This window comes from Austrofundulus limnaeus, unplaced genomic scaffold, assembly GCF_001266775.1.
Source record: "Austrofundulus limnaeus strain Quisiro unplaced genomic scaffold, Austrofundulus_limnaeus-1.0 Scaffold773, whole genome shotgun sequence".
Lineage (NCBI taxonomy): Eukaryota > Metazoa > Chordata > Actinopteri > Cyprinodontiformes > Rivulidae > Austrofundulus > Austrofundulus limnaeus.
In genome coordinates, this window is record NW_013953175.1 from 108,092 (window position 1) to 127,373 (window position 19,282).

A 19,282-nucleotide genomic window follows, 5' to 3' on the forward strand; every position below is an offset into this window, starting at 1 on the left:
GAACTAATTCTAGACACTCCCCTACTAATGACGATCCTAACATTTCATTTAGTGGTTGTGTTTACGCTATAACCGCTAGCAGACTAGATTAGCATCTGATAAATTTAGTTCTGTTAACTTTAAATCAGAAACAAAAACATCAATTTGTTTCAGCAAGATGATGGATTAGAAAGGATTTATAATCAACATAATTTAATTTTTTTTAAAACTCTTCAGCTGACTACCTAGACAGACTCTATATCTAACCCATTCTCACTCCCAACTCGTCAACATATTGACGCTTGGTCAGGTAGCCGTATGCATCCAGCTTCGGATGCGTCGGGTACCCCCTGTGCGTCAGTTGTTAATGAGATAAGGCGGAGGAGGACGAGCACGTTGTCATATTTTTTGAAAAGAGTAGGAACTGTGCAAAACCAACTATCACAGACCCTAAATTTAACTTTTATTAGCCATATATAGCCTATCCCCAGTACCTAAAATTAACCATTAATCCCGATCCCTCATATTAACCATTTTTGAAAATGTAGAGAATGCGCGAGAACTAACCATTCCAGACCCTAAATTTAACCTACAGTATTTTAGCCATATACAGCCACAACCTCAGTACCTAAAATTAGCCTTTAATCCCGATCCCTCATATTAACCTCAGACCCCCAACCCAAAGACCCCTAAGTGGCGCAACACGGAAAAGCTGTGGGCGGCAAGGACTGATGCGAGGGGGGTACCCAACGTGTCAAAACTGTACACAGACGGTCCCTGACGAAGCGTCAATATGTTGACGAGTCGGGAGTGAGAACATGTTACTATATCATACTCTAGGGTACTTTAGGAGGGAGGCAAAGATTTATGATGGGATGATGAATGTTGCTGGAACTCAATCTAAAAGGACTATAATAGTCAACTTTTACCACTATCAGTAAATTAGACTATTGTCTAATTTACTGATCTTTATCTTGTGTCTGTCTCTGTGTGGCCAGAGAGAACGGCAACTAATTCTTTGATTCCTCCACAGAGTGGACCAGCAGAGCTCAGAGGTTCCCAGTCCTCGGTCTGCCCAGCAGCATCAGAACCAGCTGAACTCCATATTTGTGGTGTGTACATGTCTGACAAGTACTGTCCTTTGTAGACCAGTGGACTGCCAGCCTTTCCAACATGTAGATCAGTGGACTGTCAATTTGTCCGGCATGTAGACCAGTGGACTGTCTGTTTATACAACATGTAGACCAGTGGACTGTCTGTTTATCCAACATGTAGACCAGTGGACTGTTGGTCTGTCTAACACGTAGACCAGTGGACTGTTTATCCAAAATGTAGACCAGAGGACTGTCTGTTTATCCAACATGTAGACCAGTGGACTATTGGTCTGTCTAACATGTAGACTAGTGGACTGTCAGTTTATCCAACATGTAGACTAGTGGACTGTCAGTTTGTCTAACATGTTGAGCAGTTAACTCTTGGTCTGTCCAACATGTAGACCAGTGGACTGTCTGTTTACCCAACATGTAGACCAGTGGACTGTTGGTCTGTCTAACGTAGACTAGTGGACTGTCAGTTTATCCAACACGTAAACCAGTGGACTGTCAGTTTGTCTAACATGTTGAGCAGTTAACTCTTGGTCTGTCCAACACGTAGACCAGTGGACTGTTGGTCTGTCCAACATGGATCTGATGTATGGCTCTATGATCTCAATCTGAATTGCCATTTGTATTTGAATTAATCTCCAGCAACTGGAAGACAGCATTATCAGTTTTATAAAGCTTGAGCTGATGAAGTTCCAGAAGCTCCTGGGTCCTGGTTACCCAGAATGCTTCACAAGTCAAAGGAAGGATGAAGAATTGCTGGAAGGTGAGGATGAAGAGCAGAGGAGGAGCAGCAGAGAGGCATTTGTGAAGATCACACAGGACTTTCTGAAGAGAATGAAGCAGGAGGAGCTGGCTGATCGCTTGCAGAGCAGTAAGAATATTTTTTATTGAATGTGCCTCCTAGATAAATTATGTATTTACTGATGTCTTAGTATCGGTACTGGTAAGTAGGGATAAGTGAAGAAGCCATGTGAGCTGGGACCTCATATTTGGGCCCGTTGCTCTACCGCCTATACCTGCAATCTCATTCTTTCGGTCACTACTCAAAGTGTGTGGCCATAGGTCTGGTAGGAACATAAGAGAGGACTTTGCCTGACAGCTCAGCTCCCTCTTCACCACAACAGACGGTTACAGAGTCCACAAAACTGCGGAAGATGCACTGAATCTTTCAATCAATCTCAAACTATTCTTCCCCCACTCGTGAACAAAACCCCAAGATAGTTGCACTCTCCACTTGAGGCAGAACTTCATCCCCAACCCAGTGAATGCAATCCATCCTTTTCCAACTGAGGACCATGGACACAGATTTGGAGGTACCAGACTGTGTTCTGTTCACAAAACAACATCATGTGAGTCTGCAGTGATCCGTCTGGATTCATCCTTTGACTGAATGTCCAACTGCACTGCTACAGCATCCCCTGCTGTTAGGCGTGGGAGTGCAATGTGGCTCTTGTCGAGGCTAATGCTACTCTGGGTTGGTGGCTGCTCACATTAAACAGAAGTGTGCCCCCAGTATATCTTAGGCCTTGTAACATGGCCTTTGCTATCCAAGGAATCTGGATGAAGACTATGCCTATATTCATCCTTCTAAGGTGAGTACACAGCAATGTGATGCAAGTTGTACTAACTGAATTCCATCATCCCCACAGCCACATCCCCACAGCCACAGAGAGACTAGGAGGTAGGATGAAATTCACAACTTGGTCTCATGAATCACTTTACCATTGACCTGCCGGCTTATCTTATTACTAAGATTATTGTATTGCTAAGACATCCAAAGAGTTATTCTGACCAGGAAGCAGAAACTGATCGCTCAACATCCCAAACCCTCCTGTCAGAGAATTGATGGCCCTCCCATCTTGGAATCTTAGAGATGGCTTGCAGAAGCCGGGTCATAGCAAACTTGTCCATGTAGGTCATACTAATGGTGTCCTGAAGAAGACCTGACTGAACCGTGGCACTAGATGGTCATCTGGCACCTGAACAATAAAGATAATGACCTGCAAGGCTTCACCAGCAGCCAATAAATTTGAACTTCTATTACTGTGTCTTTTTGGGGCTTGGGCACTGCCTGGAGTTGAAGCCACAGCCTCTTTTTCTTACAAGTTGAAGACCCATTGTTGGCTCATTCACTGACTCCCACTTTCCAGCAGACAAATCAGATGGAGACATTAAAGGTTTTCTTGAAGGGAGAGAATCTAGAAGTCCTCAGAGAGTGCATCTCCCCTTTAATCTTTTTTTCATCAGAGGACCCCAACAACATGTCAATGTTCTCATTACCTGGAGACCCCAACACCTATGGGTTAGTTAGTTAGTTAGTTAGTTAGATGAAACTTTATTTCACCAGGCAAAATATCAACAATTCATTTTCTACAAAGTAAGCCTAAAAGTTCTAACACTTAAAAGGGGAAGATGAGGCCCCAGCCGCTCACCAATGGAGTGCAGTCAAGAGGCTATTCATGCAATGGATAGACAAGTTCCCAGGCATTGAACCTTCCTGTTGCCCAGAGCCTAAAACATAGGCATTAGGTTCCAAGGCCAGAGTAGGGGTTGTTCTAGTTACTGTACTGATGGCCTGCCCATCTTAGTTCCCTACCAAAACTACTGATATCAAAATAAATGAAATAACASATAATCTAATAGCCAATCATCAATTAAATAAAAGTGTTAAGTGTACTTATTGAAAAGGAAACCTATCACTTTCTTTTTATGTATGTTTGTTTAGAACTTTCTACTGCAGTTTGTCAACATAAACTTAAATCAGCTTTGAAGAAGAAGTTCCAATGTGTGTTTGAGGGGATTGCCAAAGGAGGAAACCCAACCCTTTTGAATCAGATCTACACAGAGCTCTACATCACAGAGGGAGGGACTGGAGAGGTCAACGATGAACATGAAGTCAGACAGATTGAAACAGCATCCAGGAAACCACACAGACCAGAAACAACCATCAGACAAGAAGACATCTTTAAACTCCCACCTGGAAGACAACCAATCAGAACAGTGATGACAAAGGGAGTGGCTGGCATTGGAAAAACAGTCTTAACACAGAAGTTCACTCTGGACTGGGCTGAAGACAGAACCAACCAGGATATACAGTTTATATTTCCATTTAGTTTTAGAGAGCTGAATCTCCTAAAAAAGAAGAGGTTCAGCTTGGTGGAACTTTTTCATCACTTTTTTTACTGAAACCAAAGAAGCAGGAATGTGCACATTTGAAGATTTCCAAATTGTCTTCATATTTGATGGTCTGGATGAGTGCCGGCTTCCTCTGGACTTCCAAACCAATGAAATCCTAACTGATGCTACAGAGTCCACCTCAGTGGATGTTCTGCTGACAAACCTCATCAGGGGAAAGCTGCTTCCCTCTGCACGTCTCTGGATAACCACACGACCTGCAGCAGCCAATCAGATCCCTGCTGAGTTTCTTGGCATGGTGACAGAGGTCAGAGGCTTCACAGACCCAGAAAAGGAGGAGTACTTCAGGAAGAGATTCAGAGATGAGGAGCAGGCCAGCAGGATCATCTCCCACATCAAGATATCACGGAGCCTCCACATTATGTGCCACATTCCTGTCTTCTGCTGGATCACTGCTACAGTTCTGGACCATGTGTTGAAGAGCAGAGAGGGAGGAGACCTGCCCAACACCCTGACTGAGATGTACATCCACTTTCTGCTGGTTCAGACCAAAGTCAAAAAGGTAAAGTATGATGGGGGAGCTGAGACAGATCCAGATTGGAGTCCAGAGAGCAAAAAGATGGTAAAGTCTCTGGGAAAACTGGCTTTTGATCAGCTGCAGACAGGAAACCTGATTTTCTATGAATCAGACCTGACAAAATGTGGCATCAATATCAGAGCAGCCTCAGTGTATTCAGGAGTGTTCACCCAGATCTTCAAAGAAGAGAGAGGTCTGTACCAGGACAAGGTGTTCTGTTTCGTCCATCTGAGTGTTCATGAGTTTCTGGCTGCTCTTCATGTCCACTTGACCTTTGTCAACTCTGGGGTCAATGTGCTGGAAAAAAAGCAATCATATTCTCTGTTATCTACATTATTCAGCAAATCTAATGAGAAATCTCTCCATCAAAGTGCTGTAGACAAGGCCTTACAAAGTCCAAATGGACACCTGGACTTGTTCCTCCGGTTCCTCCTTGGTCTTTCACTGCAGACCAATCACAGTCTCCTTCAAGGCTTGCTGACGCAGACAATAAGTGTCTCACAGACCAATCAGGAAACAGTCCAGTACATCAAGACAAAGATTAATGAAAATCAGTGTGCAGAGAAAAGCATTAATCTGTTCCACTGTCTGAATGAACTGAATGACCATTCTCTAGTGAAGGAGATCCAACAGTCTTTGAGTTCAGGAAAGCTCTCCACAGATAAACTGTCTCCTGCTCAGTGGTCAGCTCTGGCCTTCATCTTACTGTCATCAGGAAAAGATCTGGATGTGTTTGACCTGAAGAAATACTCTGCTTCGGAGGAAGCTCTTCTGAGGCTGTTGCCATTGGTTAAAGTCTCCAACACAGCTCTGTAAGTACCCACTAATAAAAACGGAACTAAAATAACTCATGGAGTAACTCTGAAGGTGCCTACCATGTGGCATCCATTTTATTTGAAGATTTGGTTTTACTATGTGTTGGAGTTCATTGTCTGCTACCACCATACCGAATTTCAGCCTAATACGTATGTCTTAAAACTGCTGAACAATTTTGTTGCCATTTTAAATTTCACAAACTTCACCTTCCTCCTCTGGTCTAAGAGGTTGTTCTGCCCAAATACAATAGAAACAGACTCAGCCATTTAGAAGACCATATTTTTCTGTTGTTAGGGGACAAAGAGCAGCAGGTGTCAGATTACAGCATGTCAAGAAGAGAATCAATCGAAAATGTTTTGTTTGAAAAGGCACTGTATAAAAACTATAAGGTCTACTGAAATAATTCTTGAACAGTCAGTAAGAGAAGTCATTGGTTTGTACTCACATAAATTTTCAAAAAAAATTGCTTTATATCAGAGATATGTCCGTCCATGTTCTTATGCTTACCCAGGGTCGGGTTGCGGGGGCAGCAGCCTAAGTAGAGAGACCCAGACTTCCCTCTCCCCAGCCTCTTGGGCCAGCTCCTCTGGGGGAATCCCAAGGCATTCCCAGGCCAGCTGAGAAACATAGTCCCTCCAGCGTGTCCTGGGTCTTCTTCTGGGTCTCCTCCCAGTGGGATGTTCCCAGAACACCTCACCAGGGAGGCGTCCAGGAGGCATCCTAACCAGAAACCCGAGCCACCTCAACTGTCTCCTCTCGAAGTGGAGGAGCAGTGGCTCTACTCTTGAGTCCCTTCAGGATGATATCAGAGATGCGACAAGTTAAAAACACTCCTGTATCCTGATGGGAATTGCAGAGTAAAAGAAACTTAATATCCCCTCTGCAGAATCGCCACCTTAACATGGTGGAGGGGTTTGAGTAGCCCCGTGATCACGGGGGCTATGTTGTCTGGGGCATTATCCCCTGGTAGGGTCTCCAATGGCAAACAGGCCTAGGGGGAGGGGTCAGACAAAGAGCAATTCAGAACCTTTGATGACAAAACACCAACCACATTAGGAAACCTCACCCAGAATAGGGGAACTGGTGCACATTCCTGGAGCCAGGCCTGGGGGCGGGGGGAGGGAGCTCACCGGCAAGTGCCTGGTGGTCGAGCCTTGGTTTCTGGCGACGAAGCCCGAAAGGGCTACAGGAGGCCACCTCCATGTGGACCCATCACCTGATGTGAGGACCATCAAGGTTCAGTGCGGTGCATGCCAGGCAGCAGGCGAAGGAGGGTCCCTGGCCAAGCTGATACCTGGCAGCAAAGACTGGCTCTAGGGACATGAAATGCAACCTCACTCGTGGGTAACGAGCCAGAGCCTGTGGGTGAGGTTGAGCGTTACCAGCTAGATATAGTTGGGCTCACCTCAACTCACAGCTTGTGCTCTGGAATCCAACTCCTGGAGAAGGGCTGGACTCTCTCCTACTCTGGAGTTGCCCAGGGAGAGAGGTGACGGGTGGGTGTGGGGATACTCACAAGCCCCCAGCTGTGTGCTTTGGTGCTGGAGTTCACTACGGTGGTCGAGAGGGTTTTGACTGTTGTTTGTGCTCATTCACCAAACATCAGTTCAGATTACCCAGCCCTTTTGGAGTCTTTGGATGGTGTCCTGGTAGCGGTGCCATCTGGAGACTCCCTTGTTCTGCTGGGTGACTTTAATGCCCATATGGGCTATGATGGAGTAATCTGGAAGGGAGTGATTGGGAGGAATGACCTCCCCGATCTGAACCCGAACAGTGTTCTGTTATTGAACTTCTGTGCTAAGCACGGGTTGTCCATAACAAGCATCATGTTTGAGCATAGGGTGGTCCATAAGTGTACTTCGTACCAGGCCACCTTAGACCAAAGGTCGATAATCGGTTTTGTAATCGTGTCATCGGACCTGTGGCCCTATGTCTTGGACACTTAGGTGAAGAGAGGGGCAGAGCTGTCAACTGATCACCTGGTGGTGAGTTGGATCCAGTGGTGGGGGAGGCTGCCGGACAGACCTGGTAAACCCAAACGTATAGTGAAGGTGAATTGGGAATATTTGGCAGAGTCCCCTGTCCGTGCGATCTTCAATTTGATTCTTCTGGGAGAGTTTTTCATATGTCTCGTGGGAAGTTGGGGACATGGAATCCAAATGGGCCATGTTCAGGGCCTCCACTGCAAGTGTAGCTTCCAGGAGCTATGACCTGAAGGTCATCGGTGCATGTCGAGGCGAAAACCAAATGACCCACAGGTGGACACCAGTGGTGATGGAGTCCGTCAGGCTGAAGAAGGAGGCCTTCTGGACATGGCTTTCCCAGAGGACTCCTGAAGCAGCTGACAGGTACAGGGTAGCAAATAGGGTTGCAGCTTCTGTGGTTGCGGATGCAAAAACTCAGGCGTGAGAGGAATTCGGGTAGGCCATGGAGAAGGACTTCCGATTGGCCTCAAGGAAGTTCTGGCAAACCGTTCGACGACTCAGAAAAGGAAAGCGTCCTCTGTCCCAGGCTGTACTTGGCTTGGGTGGGGAACTGCTCACCAGGACTGAGGGTATCGTTGGGTGGTGGAAGGCATACTTTGAGGATCTCCTAATTCCACACTCTATGTCTATCTTTGAGGAGGCAGAGTCTGAAGACTCAGGGATGATATATAATTTGTGTATCATGAAAGATGTGGCTGTAGGAAGAGTTTGTTTGCTAAGAAAGTGTTTTAAGTTCAGGGACTCCTCCACACTAGGTCATGTGATGCTAGAGTGTGTTAGCTGAGAGCTGAGCTCAGTGTTTAGATGAGTTTATGAGGTGCAGTATTTTTATTTACATTGCCACAGTAACTCAAAACGCCACTAAAAGTAACCACATTATCTCATGACCAGTTGTTTTGATTTAAAGTGATCCACGATTAGTTGTAACATTAAACTTTATTTGATAAACATTTATTTTAACTGTAAAATAAAGACTGTAAAAATACTGTAGGATGTTTAGTTTTGTAAATTTTTTAAAATATATTTTAATAAGGACGGAGCCATTTTATTTACACACAAAGCATTCTGAGTAAATGATGACATCAACAAGGTCATCGGTGCAAGGCTGCTAGGGAGCTATATCCACCCTGAAGGTTAATCTTGGACAATATCTGATGATTGGCTCTTTTAAATGAAATCAGAGAGCGTTGACAGAGAGGAGAAGGTAGAAATGACTCAGCCTGTAACTGAAAATATAGATGGAGGACAACAGAGCTGCTTCATGGAAGAAGAACCTCAGCTTAATCTGTTAGCCTTCACGCTAGCCCTCATGCTATATTGCCTTATATGTATTAGCTCGGCGCTAGCACGACAAACAAGCTAAACTGAGGTCCTCCATCTATATTTTCAGTTGCAGGCTGAGTCATTTGTGCGTTCCCCTCTCTGTCATGTGGATGGAGGACCTCAGTGACGAGAGGAGAATGTGTAGCGCTGAGCTAATACATATATATGGTGATAGCATCGGGGATAATGCTAAAGCTAACAGGCTAAGCTGAGTTTCTTCTTCCATGAAGCAGCTCTGTTTAACCATATTTTCAGTTCCAGGCTGAGTCATTTCTACCTTCTCCTCTCTGTCAACGCTCTCTGGTTTCATTTAAAAGAGTTGATCATCAGATATTGTCCAAGATTAACCTTCAGGGTGGATATAGCTCACTAGCAGCCTCGTGCCAATGACCTCATTGATGTCATCAATTTCCCAGAATGGTTTGCGTGTAAATAAAATGGCCCCGTCCGTGTAATATATTTTAAACTTTTAGTTTAAAAATTATAAAAACTGAACATCCTACAGTATTTTTACTGTCTTTATTTTACAGTTAAAGTATATGTTTATCAAATAAAGTCTAATTTTACAACTAATCGGGGATCCCTTTAACATTTGTGGGGCGTAAACTTTGGTTTTCAGGCTGCATTAAAGTTGATGGAGGAATAAAAAATCTATTTATTTGTTATGACAGGCCTGAATAATATGCTTTTTTATCTTTGCCTTTTCAGATTAAGTTACTGTAACCTTTCAGAAAGAAGCTGTGAATATCTGTCCACAATTTTCGGCTCCCAGTCGTACAGTCTCAGAAAAATGGACCTAAGTAACAACAACCTACAGGACTCGGGAGCAAAGCTTCTGTCTGCTGGACTACAGAATCCATACTGTAATGTGGAAATTCTCAGGTGAGAATCACAACCCTGGGAAAGTATTTATTTTTAATTCAACATTTTGTAACAGCAAAATATGAGTTCATCCAACAATCCATTTTTGACCACTCATCCATTGTCAGGTGACAGGTCCATTAAGAAAACTCAGACATCCCCCTCAATAGCCACAATCTCCATCTCCTTCTGGGGGATCCTAAGGTGTTTACAGGCAAGAAGGGATATAATTCAGGTTGAGTTCTGGGTTTCTGCCCTATAGTCCTGAACCAGTGAGTCCAGTTGGCACCCTAATCATGTTCCTGAACCTCCTCAGCCGACTGATTTTGATGCAGAGAAGCAGAGGCTCTATTTTGACCTTCTCCTGGATGATGGAGCTTCGTACCCTGTTTTAGGTTTGAGCCTGGCTGTAGTAGAAAAAAATATTTCACAGTTCACTGAACTTTGGTTGATTTATCATTTACAAACTTTTTGTCTGTGAAAAGGAGAGTACATATCTGCAATCTCAGAAGGGAAGAAAAGGTGACAAGCTTAGTGCAGAGTGGTGGTGGTGGTGTGTGTGGGGGGTATTGAAAAATGTACTTAAAACTATACATTTTCAGCCATTTGAAGTGCTCTGTTCTAAATACTTATGATTAATAACAAAAAAGTTAAATATTTATTGAAAGGTAGAGTAGTGACTTACAATTAGGTTTTGAAGTGAAGAGAGGAAAGTGGGTCTAATTGGACCGGTCTTCTCTGTGGTTGGAACCTGCTCAACTCCAGGGCAACATGAACATCCTGCTTTGTTCTCCAGAAATTTGAACTGAGGCTTGGTTCTGTTGGTTCTGTAGTATGCGGGCGGACTCATAGGTCTTGTTCTTTCATTCACTATATTTCATCGAAACAATAAGAGTTGGACTGTGGATGGACTAATAAATACAGAGCTTACTGAGAATTTCTGCAGGGGTCAGCCTGGGGCATGGATAGAGAAGTTTGTCCCCGTACTGCAGACCAGCGTGTCCGAGACACAGCCCTGTGTCCTCACATACTGCGGGCGGCAAGTGAGGTAGTCCAGAATTCAGTGGGACATGTGGTGGTCCACTCCTGATAGCTCCAGCTTGTCCCTCTGAAGTTCTGGCTGGAAGTTGTTGAAAGCACTGGAGAACTCAAAGAACTTAATATTGACAGAGCTTCCAGGCTTCTCCAGGYGGGTCCATCATAGCTCTGCTGGGGAAGCCCTGAGCATGCCTGAAGGACCCCTTGCATGCAGTTGTGTCAAACTATCAGTATGTGGCTCTAAGAATCACTGCACATCCGTTTTGGTGAAATCCATTAACTTTTTTAAATCTCTGTTACATTAGCATTAGCTTCTGATAAGATTCATTTTTTTTAGAAAAGTTAGCAGTCTAGCATTAGTGAAGTTAGAGTTTTAGTTAGCATATTATGAGTTGGCAAAGCTAACTTTTAGATTTGCTGTGTCCACTACTGTCTGTCAGTGATAGCAGCTTGCTTTTTAATTTGGGCCACTAGTGTCTCAAATTTTTCAAAACCACTGGAAAAAAAAGTTTTGGGGGAGCACTAAAACATGATCATGCATACATCAGGTGTGTTGATTTGTGTCTTTTAGCTTGTCAGGCTGTCTGATCACAGAAGAAGGCTGTGCTTCTCTGGCTTCAGCTCTGAGCTCTAACCCCTTCAATCTGAAGGAGCTGGATCTGAGCTACAATCATCCAGGAGAGTTATCACTGAAGCTGCTTTTAGCTGGACTGAAGGATCCACACTGGAGACTTGACACTCTCAGGTATGGAGAGGCCTTCTATAACAACTGATATTTGACAAACTGAAAAATGTTATATATGAACAACCACTTGTGCATGAGACTTTTTCAGAACCAAAGGTGGAAAAAATAAGGGACATTTGTACTTAGGGTTTCAGGGGTGTCAAACTCCAGTCCTCGAGGGCCGCTATCCTGCATGTTTTAGAGGTTTTCCAGCTCCAACACACCTGATTCAGTGATTGAATTAACTCTTCAAGTTGTGCAGAAGCCTGTTATCACCCAGCCATCAAAGTCAGGTGTGTTGGAGCAGGAAAACCTCTAAAACATGCAGGATAGCGGCCCTCGAGGACTGGAGTTTGACACCCCTGAAGTTGCAGCAGAATAACTTTGGAAGTGTCTGAAAAGGCCTAAAACCATCTTGGAACACAAAGAACCAGTTTCTTAGACCAGTGATTTCCAACCCTGGTCTTCAGAAAACACTACTCTGCATGTTTTAAATGTTTCCCTGCTTTGACACACCTGATTTGTATAAATCCATCCTTCCATTATCTATACCCGTTTATTCCTTTTCTAGGGTCACTGGTGCCCATATCCAGCAGTCACAGTGTGAGGGGCGGGGTACACCCTGGACAGGTCACAAGTCCATCACAGGGCCACACATAGAGACAAACGTGACAAACAACCATTCACTCTCACACCTAGGGACAATTTAGAGTTATCAATTAACCTAACAGTCATGTTTTTGGTCTGTGGGAGGAAGCCGGAGTGCCCGGAGAGAACCCACACATGCACAGAGAGAACATGCAAACTCTACCCAGAAAGGTCCCCAGGCCAGGATTTGAACCGGCGACCTTCTTGCTGAGAGGCTCTACCAACTGAGCCATCGTGCTGCCTGATTAAATGAGCGATAATAAATTTCTGAAATATCTGAAGACCTGCTGAAGAGCAAGAAAACACCTAAAACACGCAGGATAGTGCTCCTCTAGTACCAAGGTTTGGAACCAGTCCGTCATTGTGGGAGATAAGAAATGAGAGGATGAGTTAAACTAATGTTCCCTCAGTCATCATCCCTTCGGCTCTCATACGCGCATTGTTCTACAGTCAAAAAGGAACCCTCSAACATATGAATACAACAAATAGAATACATCTAGTCCTAGGCAGGTAGCAGGGAAAACAAATTCTAGTTAGCAGATTAGATCTTTCATCAACTTTGAAAACCAACCAAATAGCTTTTGCTTCATTAGGCTTTGCCGACTTGAAGTCTGCAAACAGCTTTAGTAAGCTAACATCAGCAGGTTTGTGTCTCACCAGTCTTCAGCTGGAAGGAGACAAAATGTGTGGCTCAGACTGAGTGACAGCTGTGTAATGACCATATTTGCTGAAAGAGACTGATCCTCTTACCCCCCTCCTCCTTTCAGGGTGGAGCCTGCTGGAGACCGATGGTTGACACCAGGTCTGAGGAAGTGTAAGTGTGTATGGGGGGTGTTTAATCAAGGAGTCAATAAATGATCTGTAACAGATCAATAAGTGCAGCCAAATTGTTTTTGTTCTCTCCATCAGATTCCTGTCAACTCGCAGTCGACACAAACACAGTGAACAGATACCTCAAACTGTCTGACAACAGGACAGTGACACGTATGAGGGACAGTCAGTCATATCCTGATCATCCAGACAGATTCCATGATGATCCTCAGCTGCTGTGTAGAACTGGTCTGACTGGTCGCTGCTACTGGGAGGTCCAGTGGAGAGGAAAAGTTTATGTATCAGTGAGTTACAGAGGAATCAGCAGGAGAGGAGACATCGACGACTGTGTGTTTGGAAGGAATGACCAGTCCTGGCGACTGACCTGCTCTGATGTTGACAGCTACTCTGTCCATCACAGTAACAAGGAAACATTTATCTCCTCCTCCTCTGTCTCTAACAGAGTAGCAGTGTATGTGGACTGTCCTGCTGGCATTCTGTCCTTCTACAGAGTCTCCTCTGACTCACTGATCCACCTCCACACCTTCAACACCACATTCACTCAAACTCTGTATCCTGGGTTCACACTCTGGTATGATTCCTCAGCATTTCTGTGTTGAATTTGATCTAAAGAGTCTCATTCTGTCAGAAATACAATTTCAGATTCATGGAATTAAGTTGTTTCTTTTTGAAAAATCTAAAATCAACTTCCAACCCATCTGATTTACAGATAGTTTGGAAGGTTTTTTTGTTTTGTTCCTGCTCTCAGAGGTGTAAGACGCTTTTCCCCTCTCACCTGCCCTCCCTTATCTTTCCCTGCTTTGCTGCTTGGAGCCTCCTCTACGTTTTCATCCAAAACCAAAAATTATGGATWAATTTTTATGGATTTGGTAAGCTGGTCTCTTAATAAATTTTTGGAACAATTTTTTTTCCATGGGAGGACATGTCAAAGCTCCCAACTTTGACATTTCCTCCCATGGAAAAAAAATTCCATGATCTGATCACTGGATTCTACAGATAAGCTTGTTGGTCTCCTGGTGTTCTACAAAACAGCGTTGGTGGCTATTCGCGATTTTCTGGCTGCCTGACCAATATGAAGGATTGCCCTTCTTTCAGCACTCAGCCTTGAGCGAGCTGGGACTTGGTATKCAAGTGGTTCTGCTGAGGGTTGTGGGCCGGCTGTGGTTCCTGGACTTTGCTGRCCAGATGGAATTGATCTTGGAGAAGCTGTGAGCTCGGCTCAGCGGAATTGTCCACATTATTTATCTGATTGGATTCGCCACCTTAAGATGTACCAGCGGACAACAAGGCAGATGGAAAATTGTTATTGTCTGCCTGAACAAAAACACTTCTTCTGTTCCCAAACAACTGATTACAGATTGTCTCTCCCCACCCACAGTGACCTTAAGGCTATGGACCTAATTTCTCTGGGGTGTTTACGTCAACTGTGGCTCCTCCCTCACCTCTCCCCCTTTCAAACTCACTTACTCCTCTRACTAATAAATGTGCTCTTGCTTGTAGAGGTTTTTTAAATAAACACCACAGTGTATCATTTCATTGATATAATATGATGTTTTGTTTCTTATTTTCCCCTCATCCAACCTTCTGTGGTATTTTTCTTTTTCTTTTTAAAGGTAATGCAACCCCCGCTGGTTGCCGCATGACCTGATCACCTGTTTCTCCCATGTTTTTGTCATGTGTGTCTTCTTGAATGGGCGTTCTTAAATGTAAATTCATTGTGCTCTGTACMATGACAATAAAGGCATCATCAATCACTCAATGAAGTTATGAATGTAAATTCCTTCTAAAAAGGATCTTAAACTAGTTGTAACAATAGACCTTTTTAGATAAAGATTTCAATTATCAAAACAAAACTAAAAATATTGTARGCTGTTTGTTTTTAGAGCATTAGCTACTGAGCTACTAAATATGACATGATCTGCAGAACTAATAAAGATAGTTAGCTCTACAATTGATAAATATGGCATTAGCTTAACAGCTAAACAGTATGGCGTTAACAGCATACCTAATATGGCATTAACTACAAACCTAGTTAGCTGAGAGAGCYGATTGATGCATACGTGTCAAGTTGTACAAATTGTCTGTAAATTACACAGATTTTCCCACMTTTTGAAGTTATACAGACTTACAGTATAGAACAATCTCATGGATTATTTTTTTCAAAATCTCAGCTGCAAATATTTTTACGTCTCAGAACCTGTAGGGCGTAAAAGACCTCCAGACCTAATAACCAGAACAACTTTTATAAAAATAACATTTTAAAGCCAAGATGTGACWGTAGTCGAAGATCTCTTTAACAACCTGGAGAAACAAACTTTTTGGCAGAACAGGTTCAGTTCTGTTGGTAAATATGTCTTTGGGATTGTGATAAGAAATATAAGGGCTCCACAAGAGACTAATTTAGAGGAATTCATGTTATATTATGAACGCCAAATRCAATTTGAAACCCTGGCACAAGCAGTCGAAACAGCTGTTGTGGGAAGTATCATCAAAGTCTTTGGTAAGATGCTGTRCACACTTTTTATTCCACAGTTTGGCCAGTGTCCTCTTTTTTTGGAACTTTTTATTTTCAATAACWGTTCTACACCAACACACAGCAAAAACAGGAGTGTTAAAATTTCAGTGTTAAACTYTTGGGTGTTGATTTAACTCCCYCTAGTGTTATTTTAACACTTTCTGAGTAAAYTGACCCAGAGTTGGTGTTAATTTACAGTGTTGATTTCTTCACTGTTGTCTCAACACTGGACAGTGTTAAATAAGCTCTGCCCACTGTTAAATCTTATATAACACTTAACAGTGTTGTTATATRACACCATGCAGTGTTGAAAGAAGTATTCAGAAAAAMCCCGCCCTCTTCCACSTCATGTCAGACAGACCAGCATTTTCCCAGCATCTCTTGCTGAGAAATCTTGCAGAAATGATGTTTTTGTATGTTTATGACTATTAAAAAACATTCACGAGAGTAAAAATTAGTTGTTCTGGTTAGTTTTCTTGTTCAGTTTTATCAAGTTGTTCAAATTTGTTTATATTATTGGCCAAAAACTGACACCATGAGTGAGAGGTTCTTCCTGGTATGTGAAGGGTGACTCCATTATACTTTTCTACTAACTGAGTAGTGTTAATGAATGTTACAAAGAGTTTGATATTAACTCAGAGTGTTAAATTTACATTCTCAAATATATGGAGTATTGACACCTTGTGGTGTCTGTTAACCTTTTTAACCACATGATTTCCTTTGTTAATAATAATAATAATATATCGGTGTTACTTTTAACACTTTAAAACTGTCGAAATGTTAATGTCACCCACAGTATTGTTGAATATTAAACACTGGCTAGTGTTACTTTTAACACTAACACAATTTTTATGTTAATGTGACACCCAATATTGTTGAATATTAAACACTGGTTGGTGTTAAATAAAAAAATGGGTGTTAAAATTTCACACTTTCACAAATGTTATTTTAACACCAGCGAGTGTGGACACATAYAGACACTTTGTTGGTGTTGAAATTAACACTGTGGSTGTTAAATTAACACTGGTATTTCTCCACCTTTGTGGCATCTCATATCTCACATTTTAACATCTTCATCAATGATCACTAGATAGTTACATTTCCACCTTAGTCCCATTAAGATAAATCTCTCCTCATCAACAACGTCCAATCCGATGTTTATTAAATTAACTGCTGTGAAATCTGTGAAATGAACAGTAGATAAATTGAAAATACAAACTCAAGTAATAAAGGTATACAATAGTGATAATATAAAATAAATTCGAAAAGTACACAATCACAAAAGAGGAAAGAAAAAAAGGGAAAAGAGAAAAGACGTGTCAAGGTTACAATATGAACTTAGTTATAGGTCTCCATCTTGTTTCAAAGTTCTCCATCTTAAGTTGTAGTCTTGGTGTTGGTTTTTCCATTATATAGACTTTTTTAGTCCCATCTCGCCACTGTGTAACACTGGGAGGTYGTGGTCTTAACCAAGTACCAGTTATACACTTTTTCGCAATTAGAAGCAGAACTCTGATCAAGTATTTATTGTCTTTGTCAATCATGTCTGAGGGCATTATTCCTAAATTATAAACAGATACTGTATGTCCAGATCTGAATGAATGCTCAAAATATTTTTAAATAAATAWATAAATATATTTTTAATATCTGTTTGAACATTTTTCCAAAACTCAACCACCTTTGGGTAATCCCGAAAAATATGAGTAAAATCCCCCACCTTTCCACATTTTTCATGAAAATATTGTCAAAGAAGTGAATCCTTAATACYTTATGTATTTGTGACTGGGATATGTATAGATAATCTATTCGAGAATAGCTTTTGTGTGGATTTCAGTAAAATGTGTAGTCTCTTTCCTTGGGGTTGATATTTCTCCAAGCATCACGAAGACCAAGCTCTTTAGTAATATTATTAAGCATTTTAGATTTTGTTGTCTGTGGCCCATAATCAGAAGGGTATCTATCTAAAATATTATTTTGAACCGTATTAAAGTCTCAYCCCATCATTATCACTCCTTTTGCATCATTCATTATTATTTTGGCTATTTGTTTCAGGAAACTGTCCTTCTCATTTGGGAAATAAACATTTATTACTGAAATTGTCATATCTCCGATTCGTCCTACAATCAATACATATCTTCCTTCTTTATCCTTTACCTCTTTTTCAATTTCAAACAATATCCCTTTTTTATTAAGCTTGCTACCCCCCTCTTTTTTCCAAACGATGCAGAAAATATCTGACCTACCCACTCTCTTCCCAATTTTTTATGTTCGTTCTCCGTTAGGTGTGTCTCCTGTAATAAAGCTGTTGAGCATTGTAGGTTTTTTAGTTGAGTCAAAATCTTTCGTTTAATAGGGTGTTTCAGACTGTTGGAATTAGCGTGGATCTATATACGTCTGTAACTCTAATATTACTTATGAGAGATATCAGCTATCAATTTGAATTTTAATTCTAAATTGAAAACATCCTTTTGTCGGATTATCAGATCCGCTATTTTCCACCATCGACTCTTGATCTAATTTATTCTATTAATAATTTTTTCTAAATTATTAATCAGCTATCAAATAAGATCAGATAGGATTTTTACACATAACTGACTGCTTGGTGGACAGAGATTTTCTGAAAAACCGATTGATCTCTCATCAGAAATAAAGTCTTACGGGAGATATTACAAAAGACGGAATTTAAACCTTTTAAAAATATTTAAATCCTTAATTTCAAGACTGCTTTCTTTCCTTCACTCCCACAGCACAGCGGGCTTCTAAAGGCCGAAGAGGAGAAGGAGGTGGCAGGGGGTGCACCTTGCACCCCTGGAGAAGAGAAAAACCTTAATTCTTTTATTTTCTATCAGACCAGCAGATTTTATGTAGAAGAGCTGACTTACCAGACAATTTTCAGGAGAAAATGTGTGGGTTATAAGCCTTTTTGTGGCAAAAGTTTATTATTAAAAAGAAGTAATAAAAAAGGAAACAAACAGTATGTTCTGATAAGGTCAGAGAACCCTTATCAGAAACATGTATACTGTATATAAAAATAAAAGAATACAAAATCAGACTTCTCTCTGTGGGATCTGTTCGTTTGCACATCCAAGGTAAGAACTCTTGGTGCTGTGAGGCTGAGACATAAGGGACTTCCTCTGTTTTGCATAAACATGAATACATAATTATTACCTAGTTGCCCAGCCCTTTCTTTTGTGGACTGGCAAAAGGCTCACAGTTTCTCAGTAAAATGACACTCTGGTACAACTAAAGTTCATCTAAAGTTTAAGAATACATTTTAGGTTAATATAACTTCAGAGTTCTGGTCTTCTTATAACTTTCTGCTAAAGTTCAGTTTATGGCCTTCACTGAGGAGGGGAGGAGGGGTGAAAGAAGTCACTTGAGTTACAACCAGTGAAAAGTACCACCAGTCCTGGGTTACCATGGTAATGTGAAGTTATCAGGAGGAGAAGGAGGGCTTTGGCCAGGTGGGTCAGCGAGTTCCTACTTTGGAGGGTTGAAGAAGACAGTGTATGGATTTACAACCCCTATCGGATAGATAGGTGATGATGTCTCCAAGGGGTGAGCCGGTCCTGGATTGCTCCAGGCAGAGGAGTTATGGCTTGCTTGACCTGGATTTTGTCCATACCAGGAAGGAGGGGGGTGAAGTAGACGTTCTGCTGGGCAGGCTGTGCGCTCAGGTGTGGGAAAACCTTGAGTGAAGTACAGTATGCAGCGCCGGGACCTGGTGATATGGTCTGAGCCTGGCTT

The 19,282-nt window shown here is 42.1% G+C and overlaps 1 pseudogene; it reads left to right on the forward strand.

Moving 5' to 3' along the window:
- The first annotated feature begins 1,001 nt into the window (after positions 1-1,001).
- Positions 1,002-13,619, forward strand: LOC106532458 (protein NLRC3-like; annotated as a pseudogene).
- The last annotated feature ends 5,663 nt before the right edge of the window (positions 13,620-19,282 follow it).